Source organism: Panthera onca, chromosome D3, assembly GCF_046562875.1.
Source record: "Panthera onca isolate mPanOnc1 chromosome D3, mPanOnc1 haplotype 2, whole genome shotgun sequence".
NCBI lineage: Eukaryota > Metazoa > Chordata > Mammalia > Carnivora > Felidae > Panthera > Panthera onca.
Genome location: NC_138350.1, coordinates 75,339,027 through 75,346,469, shown reverse-complemented (window position 1 = coordinate 75,346,469; position 7,443 = coordinate 75,339,027). Strand labels below are relative to the sequence as shown.

General features: G+C 48.0%; 1 long non-coding RNA gene across 1 annotated transcript in view; it reads left to right on the top strand.

The window, feature by feature from the left end:
• LOC144613802 (uncharacterized) overlaps positions 1-7,443 on the top strand; it is a 56,872-nt gene continuing 49,429 nt past the window's right edge. The window contains exons 1-2 of the long non-coding RNA XR_013551225.2: positions 1-380; positions 3,416-3,528. This is a non-coding gene — a long non-coding RNA (uncharacterized LOC144613802). The remainder of the gene's footprint in view (positions 381-3,415; positions 3,529-7,443) is intronic.

Below are 7,443 nucleotides of genomic sequence, written 5' to 3'. Positions count from 1 at the left end.
TAACGACCTGCGCCAGGGGATGTCCCTGCCTGTTACTTCTGTCCGCCTTAGCACCATCTGGACCGAGGGGTCTCCTGCCCAGGCCTCACTTCCAGCCGGGTTGTCCACAAGCGCAGAAAGAGCAGACATTGTTCACGCAGCGGAGGGGGCCCGGGGACCTGGAGACAGAGCCGTGGCCGACAAGCCGCCGGGTCCCTCAGAGGGCCGCCCCGAGGGAAGTCTCAGAGACCAGGACCCAGGAGCCGTCTGACCCAGACCCGGCGCCCTCTCGGGGAGCTGGCCACTCTGCTGGTTTCAACCGTGAAGTTTAGAAATAAAAGTGCGCTAGATGGCCTTGCTTGGACTTTGAAGGAGCCACAGCAAACTTAAGTGGCCGCAAGGTGAGTGGAGAGGAGGCAGATTGGCAAGGCGTTGGGAATATGGAACCGGTTCTCTGAATAATGCGTCACCATTTCAAAAGAGCGTTCACGTCCTGCTTTGGTGGAAGCAGGTGTGATCCTGTTTAAAGCAGGGGTCTGGGATGCTGGACTTGACTGCAGTGCGTGCATTTCTACTTCTGAGAGCCTGCAGTGCTGGGCTGGTGACGGTGCAACTCCTGGCTTTCTGCGAGGACAAAAAAAAAAAAGCCCTGATTTACACTGTTTGCCGCTTCCGGTCGTGTAAATACTCCCACCACCGCAGATTCCGGGCTACCGGTGTGATGTCACTGATGGCAGGCACGGGAAGAGATGCCAACGACTGGCTTTCCTAAGCGGGTAGGAGCCAGCTCTGTGGCACTGCTCTCATCCGGGTCAGAGATTTTGCTTCGCGGGTGTTCTGGAATGTTGCCCCGCCCCCTCCCTTCCTGGCCTGAGCAGAGCGGAATCCTGGAGAACCTGAGTCCTGGGGGGCAGCGGGTGGTGGTTGGGGGGGACCCAAGGAGGTAGGCGGCAGATGGCTTTGAGAGCCCCGGATGCAGCCGATGGCACAGGGCTCCCCTCAGTGGTCGCGGAGGGCTTGGAGGGAAGGGCCTGTGGGCCGTGGCCAGGGGCAGCCAGCACAGGCTCCACACAGGCCTGGGTGCTGCCTGCCCGAGAGCTGAGGATGGGCCCTGGCTTCTTGGTACCTTTCTCTTTCATTTTTGTGTATGTGTTTCAAAATCTCCGGAATTCCAAAACATCTTCTCTGACTACCCGAGAATGTTGCCCTGAGGGTCAGCTGAGATGATGTGGCAAATCTACATCATAGACTAGAGAGGGATTTGTATGTGTAATGGGCTATTATTAAGCTTATTAACATCTATGAATATTTGGGCATAGTACCGGGCCATAATTAAAAAAAATAATTTTCTTGGGGTGCCTGGTTGGCTCAGTCGGTTGAGGTTCTAACTCTTGATTTCGGCTCAGGTTCCTTGATTCCAGGCTCCTGGGATGGAGTCCTGCTTAAGCCCTGCCCAAGATTCCCATTCATTCATTCATTCATTCATTCTCTCTGTCTCCCCCTCCCCCCCACTCCCTGTCTGCCCCTCTTCCCTGCTTGTTGTCTCTTTCTCTAAAAAATATTTTTCTTACTAGAAATTATAAAAAATTGGGGGGGGGGGCCGCACCTGGTGGGTGCTCAGACAGTTAAGCATCCAACTTCAGCTCAGGTCATGATCTCACAGTTTGTGAATTCCAGCCCCACCTGGGGCTCCAGCTCAGAGCCTGGAGCCTGCTTTGGATTCTGTGTCTCCCTCTCTCTGCCTCTCCCCCACTCGCACTCTTTGTCTCTCTCTCAACAATACATATTAAAAAAAATTCTTTTTAAGAAATTATAAAAAATCAGAAAGAGAAATAAAATGAAGAAAAAAAGTCACCGATAATCATACTTTGATGAATTTCATCACATACTTTGTGCATATATATGTATTACCTACCATAAATTTGTAAAAATATTCATAGTGTTCCTATTCTTCTATTGCTTACCAAATACTATCTCTTAGACATATTTTCTTTGTAAATACATCTTTTACAACATAGTTTTAAATTCTTTTTTTTTTTTTTTTTTTTTTTTGAGAGAGAGAGAGAGAGAGTGAGCAGGAGAGGGGCAGAGAGATAGGGAGAGGGAGAATCCCAAGCAGGTTCCACGCTGTCAGCATGGAGCTCATCTTGGGGCTTGAACTCCCCAACAGTGAGATCATGACCTGAGCCGAAACCAAAAGTCAGAGGCTTAAAACTGACTGAGCCACCCAGGCATCCCTACAACATAGTTTTAAATGGCCACACAATATTATATTGTATGGATATAATGTAATTTTTTTTACCACCTCTCCATTATTGGAACTTTTTCTTATTAATTTTTTTTTTTTAATTTTAGAGAAGGGGGGAGAGGGGCAGAGAGAGAAAGAGGCAGAGAGAGAATCTCAAGCGGGCCCCACACTGTCAGTGCAGAGCCTGACATGGGGCTCGATCTCATGAACTGTGATATCATTGACCTGAGCTGAAATCAAGAGTCAGAATCAGGTGTTCAACCAACTGAGCAACCCAGATGCCCCAGAACTTTTTATTTTAATTTCTTTTTTAAAAATTATTTTCAATGTTTATTTATTTTGAGAGAGAGAGAGAGAGAGAAAGGCAGAGCATGAGTGGGGTACGGGCAGAGAGAGAGGGAGACATAGAATCTGAAGCAGGCTCCAGGCTCCGAGCTGTCAGAACAGAGCCTGATGCGGGGCTCAAACCCACAAACCATGAGATCAAGACCTGAGCTGAAGTCAGACGATTACCCAACTGAGCCACCCAGGTGCCCCTATTTTAATTTCTTACTTAAATATGATTAACATCTTTGTAGACAAAGTCTTTGGACATAGCCTCCATTACTTCCATGAAAAAAATTCCTAGCAGTATATTTTCTGAATCAAAGGATATTTTTGCAGATTAAAAAAAAAAAAAAGATTCAATGAGATCACATGCACAACATATTTGATACAGTGCAGTGCTTGGGGTGTGTGTGTGTGTGTGTGTGTGTGTGTGTAAGGCCCAATAAATGACAGCTATCATTGTGTTATTCATTTGATTAGCAGACTATTGCTTTATTGCTCTCAGTGGTAACTTTATTCTAGGAGGTGGACTTTTACTGTGTTGTTTTTCGGGGGGATATTTTGAAGAGAGTGTGATGGCAGAATGGATATCATCCTAGAAATTCAGAGCAATCACAGAGCCTCCAGGAATCAGGGATCAATTCTCTAGTCCTGCCTTTGATGTTCCTTGTTGCATTTAGTTTTGGTCACTTGCCCTGAGAAGGTCACGGGTATAAGGAGAAGAGACAGACTATAAAGCTGCCAATCCTTATTCATCAATAACTTTGCAAAGAGTTTGAATGTTGAGAGAAACTTGAGTCTCAGGTTAAAACAACTTGGGGGCTTACGTGTGGATTTCACTTACCCTTTATGGGTCTGCAGGTACCTGAGCATCGCCTGTGTGTGTCCCACACACCCTCCTGTCCCCGTGTGCCTCTGAGATGGCTCCCAGAGGGCAGAACCATCCATCAAAGCCGGGCAGGCCTCCAGCTCAGGTAACCACCGCACTTACACAATTGTCCCTTTAAGAAAGGTCAGCGGGGGATGTGTTCCTTCCTGCTTCTGTGCTCCTGAAGGTTTTCATGTCCACACTAACCCACTGTGGGCCTGGGCCAAGGCCAAGTTGCCCATCAATATTTTAAAGTAGCGGTGTTATAAAATTTATGGAAGACGCACAAAGGACAATTCCCTGAAGTGACCAGCCCGCTGAGAGGGGATATTGGCTAAAAGGAGATTTCTCTTTGAAACAGTGTGAGATCAGCTGCCAAGCTGGGGAAACCCTTTATATGCATGGGCTCGGAGCTTGGGGGAGAGGGAAATCTGACCTGGTTTCAAATCCCACCTACAACTGTTAATTTATTTGGTTATCTATTAACAGTCTCCTGGCAGCTTACTTTTATGTTTAAAATTAAGTGCTTGATTGATTATTTTCTAGAACAGTGATGGGATGTTGTTTTATACTTAAGCCAATCCATTAGTGGGCTCTCTCATTACTGATCTCTTTTCCTTCCTTTCTTGGTTCATTGTGTGTGTGCCTGTGTGTGCACCTGAAGGTTGTGAGAGGGGAGGAAAATGGGGCTTTTATATACCCCCCAAACTATGGTGTCCACTGCGAGGTGGTTCATTCTCGGTATGATTCACAGGTGGGAGCAGAATCCCAGAGAATTTTTTATTACGGTGATCTCATTTTATCAAAACTCTTGGCGTAAGCTTCTATTTTTTAAAAACCTCTACTCTTGTTTTACCTGCTTAGGAGGCATCTTCAAATATTTCCAAAATTCTTTAGATTTGCTTCTAAGGATTTGGAACTCTCTCATTTAAAAAAAAATTAGGTTTATTAAATATTAAATACATACAAAAATAAGCTTTGTGAGGCAGAGCCTTGTGACTCTTGGGCTCAGGCAGGTTTCTTGGTGTTCTGGCTGCTTAGTGGTCTATCAGCCCTTGGGGTGGTCAGGTGTGGCCTGAGGTGGCCTGACCTCCCAGGCTCGTCACGTCTGGCCGCCCAGAACAGTACCAGCCGAGCAGGGTCTGGCCTGTGTTGCACCTGAAAAAGGTTGGGAAATCACTGGAATAAGGTCTGAGGGGTGACAATCAAATGAGCCTCTGGGTCCACAGTGCACAGCGCAAGGGCTAAACGGTGCTGTCTGTTCTCACCGGCCCTCCTTTGGGGTGGAGGGTCCTTCCGGTTTACGGGCACAGGGAAGGATGACTCAGTCCAGCAGTGGCAATCAGGAGCGTGTGTCGCCCTGCCTGTGGTGCGTTCTGTCACAGGGCTGTCTCACAGGAAGTGCAGCCGTCTGCCCTGCGCACGTTGGTCAGGAACAAACAGGCAATCCGCATCGCGGACCATGTTTTGCGTATAGGCGTGTCCCTAAAATTTTGCCCGGCAGCGGAAGTGTTGTAAATCTAGTACATTTCACATATATTTGGGAGGGATGGGAGTCTAAAGGAAACCTTCAATGAAGCACAGACCCTTTCTCTAACACACGCCCTCCTGGGCTAATTTGGAAACCTAAGATTTTTGACTCAGGCTGGAAGGTGGCTGGGTTCAGTTGCGACGTCTTGCTAAGAGAAAGAAGCTGGGTTCCGTTAAGCAAAAGGCACATGGAGAGATAGTCCAAAACCCCATTATTAGCAGCTTTACAGTGGTAAAGAGCCTGAGGACACCTGGGCTGGGGTTGGCGCTCACCTACCAGACGCTTCTAGCTCTTCTGCTTCCTGGAAGGAGATGTCACGTGGGCAGCAGCCAATGCTGGGGCCTCAGAAGCCTAAGTAATGACTCTGCCTTCATGGGAAGAACTTTGGTGCGGTAGGCAGGTGGGTGGGGGGCGGCTCCCTCTGGGTCCACACTTCCTGAGGACACCTGCAGCTCTCCCCAAAGGAAATGCTTACTCCACCCTTCATTTCCTGGGGCCGCTGTGACAAAGTACCACCAACAGGGTGGCTTAAAAAAAAACAAAAACAAAAAAAACCCAGAAATTTATTCTCTCACAGTTCTGAAGGCTGGAAATCCAAAATCAAGGTGTCGGGAAGGCCAGGCTCCTTCCACCGGCTCTGGGGAGAACGTTCCTTGCCTTTTCCAGCTTCCAGTGGCACCAGGTGTTCCTTGGCTTATCTCTGTGTCACTTCAATCTCTGCCTTGGCCTCACGCAGACTTCTCCTGTGTCTTCTCTTCTGTCACTTGTAAGAACACTTGTCATTGGATTTAGGGCCCACCCGGATCACCTTGAGATCCTTGATTGTATCTGCAAAGACTCTTTTCCCAAAATAGCTCATATCACAGGTGCCGGAAAGACACGTTGATGTCTTTCTGGGGGACACCATTAAGCCCCCCACACACCCTCTTCTTGCCTTTCCCAGAAAGCACTCCTCCACACTCCTTAGGACCTGCTAGCTTCACGTCTCCCACTTATGAGGCAGCACCGTATGGTCAGAGCATGGAAATGGGGTCTCAGGGCTGAGGTGGGTGTTCCAAGCACAGGCCTGGAATCCAGTAGAACCTGGAACCCAACCCTGGTTCCCCGGATGAGACCTGAGCAAGGAATCAAACCTCTCAGGACTCTGGTTTCTCATCTCTAAGACCAGGAGAGTAACATTTCTGTGGAGAGAGCGAACGTGATATGTAAGAAGTAAATGCTCCGGGTGGGAGGAATCCTTCGCTATCATAGCATTATTATGGGCTGGGAATGGAGGAACCCAGGCTTCAAGTCTGACTGTTCCTGACTAGCCCTGTGACCTCTGGTGGGCCCCTAAGGAATGTATAAAGTGTCCGAGTGTCTGTGCGATCTAACAGTGACTCCTGGCTTTTTCAGCCACAGCAGCCTCGAGCCCTTGGTCTGGCAGAAGCTGTCCAGGAGAACTCTGAGCTTCAGTGTAGCTCATGTATACTCCTGGGGCTGGGTTTCCAAAATAGCACAGGAGAATTTTGCAGCACATTTAAAAATAATATTTGCTGCTCAGTTATCACTGGGAACATGGTTTCGGTGGGCTGTATTTCACTTCTCCTGGAAAGGAAACAATTTGTGGAAGCCCTGAGTTGGAGAATAGGGTTAGAGAAACAGCGGTTTAGTCCGTTCTCCTGTGTCCAGAGGAGACTGTCCAGAACCAGAGACATCGTGCTGTCCAGGCTCCTTCGCAGGGCCTGTGCAGGGCATGCCGTGGAAAATCAGAAGCATGCTTTGACTTTACAGGTGGAGAAATTGAAGCTCAGAGAGGGGAGGTGGCCTGTGTGAGGTCATCCAACTGGGGGACCAGGCCTCTTCCTTTCTAGAGTTCTTTCTGGGATTCTTATTTCATCTGACATTGCTTTGGGGTTCCACTGTGTAGGACACATTTTTTTTAAAGTTTATTTATTTTAAGAGAGAGAGTGTGTGTGCACAAATGGGGGAAGGGCAGAGAGAGAGGGAGAAACAGAACCCCAAGCAGGCTCTGTGCTGCCAATGCAGAGCCTGACTCGACACTCAATCCCATGAACCACGAGATCACGATGTGAGCCGAGATGAAGAGCCGGACGCTTAACCGACTGAGCCACCCAGGTGCCCCTAGGACACATTTTCATCGAACACTGTTGTGCTACTGTTCAGTTATAGTTAAAAATATATTCATTCCTCCCAGGGAAATTACAGTCTAATGCAAAGTTAAAAGAAAAAGAGGAGCCTGGATGAGACAGAGCAGAGAGAAATTCTTCCAAATGGAAGATCTGGAACAGGAATCTGGAGGCTCCTGCAAGTTTCTCACATTTGCTGTAGAAGGGGACACGTATTTTATTTGCAAACAAGCCTTCATTTAAAAGGGTAAGGCACATAGGGCACTTGTTGGGATGAGCAATGGGTGTTGCATGTAAGCGATGAATCATGGGAATCTACCCCAAAACCAAGAGCACAGTATACATATTGTATGTTAGCCAA